The sequence below is a fragment of the Echinops telfairi genome, unplaced genomic scaffold (genome assembly GCF_000313985.2).
Source record: "Echinops telfairi isolate 266 unplaced genomic scaffold, ASM31398v2 ScPeMD7_7458;HRSCAF=8496, whole genome shotgun sequence".
Taxonomy (NCBI): Eukaryota; Metazoa; Chordata; class Mammalia; order Afrosoricida; family Tenrecidae; genus Echinops; species Echinops telfairi.
In genome coordinates, this window is record NW_022111358.1 from 49,610,496 (window position 1) to 49,611,645 (window position 1,150).

The 1,150-nt window shown below is 40.2% G+C and overlaps 1 protein-coding gene across 1 annotated transcript in view; it reads left to right on the forward strand.

Annotated features, from left to right (window-relative positions):
• The window catches only part of LOC101642691 (E3 ubiquitin-protein ligase RNF213-like), a 128,770-nt gene that overhangs the window by 46,187 nt on the left and 81,433 nt on the right, over positions 1-1,150 (forward strand). The gene's annotated exons all lie outside the window — the stretch shown is intronic.

Here is a 1,150-nt window from a genome sequence, read left to right on the forward strand (position 1 = left end):
CCCACGTAGAAGAAGCACCCCAGCCTATGTGATCACTAGGTGTCGAAGAGATAAGGTATCAGGCATCAAAGAACAAAAAATAAAATCATTGTGAATGAAGGGGAGCACAGATTGGGTACCCAAGACTCATCTGTAGGCAACTGGACATCTCCTTACAGAAGGGTCGCAGAGAGGAGACTAGCCAGTCACTGTGCAGTGTAGCAACGATGAAATATACAACTTCCCTCTAGTTCCTAAATGCTTCCTTCCCCCTCATGATCATGATTCCAATTCTATCTTACAAATCTGGCTAGACCAGTGGTACAGATAGGAACTGGAAGCACAGGGAATCCAGGACAGATGATCCCTTCAGGACCAGTGCTGAGAATGGAGATACCAGGAGGGTGGAGGGAGGGTGGGGTGGAAAGGGGAAATGGATGACAAGGAACTACATATAACCTCCTCCCTGGGGGATGGACAGGGGAAAGGTGGGTAAAGGGATATACCATATGGTGTAAGATATGACAAAATATAATAATTTATAAATTATCAAGGGTTCATGAGGGAGGGTGGAGCAGGGAGGGAGGGGAGAAATGAGGATCTAATACCAGGGGCTCAAGTGGAAAGAGAATGTTTTGAGACTGATGATGGTAGCAAACGTGCTTGACACAATGGATGTATGTACGGATTGTGATGAGTTGTACAAGCCTCCAATAAAATGATTTTTTAAAATCATTTTAAGGGCTCTAGAATGCAAATGTTTTGAGAATGATGAGGGCAACAAATGTACAAATGTGCTTGACACAATGGATGTATACATGGATTGTGATAAGAGTTGTAAGAGCCCCCAATAAAATGATTTAAAAAATTTATTAGGGGCACTTACAGCTCATAACAATCCACACATCGATTGTGTCAAGCATATTTGTACTACTGCCATCATCCTTTTACAAACATTTTCTTTTTACTTGAGCCCTTGGTATTCTTTCAGGCCTTATGTAGAAATATATTTTTATGACTCCCCACTACCTATAGTGAAGTAATCAAGTGCAATATTAGCAATGAAAACTCAGTTTTAAAACTCATTGTTTAAGTAGATATGGAATAATTAAAATACTCCTAATAGTGAGCAGTATTATAAGGTATATTTGTTTGATTGATTAAGAGCTCA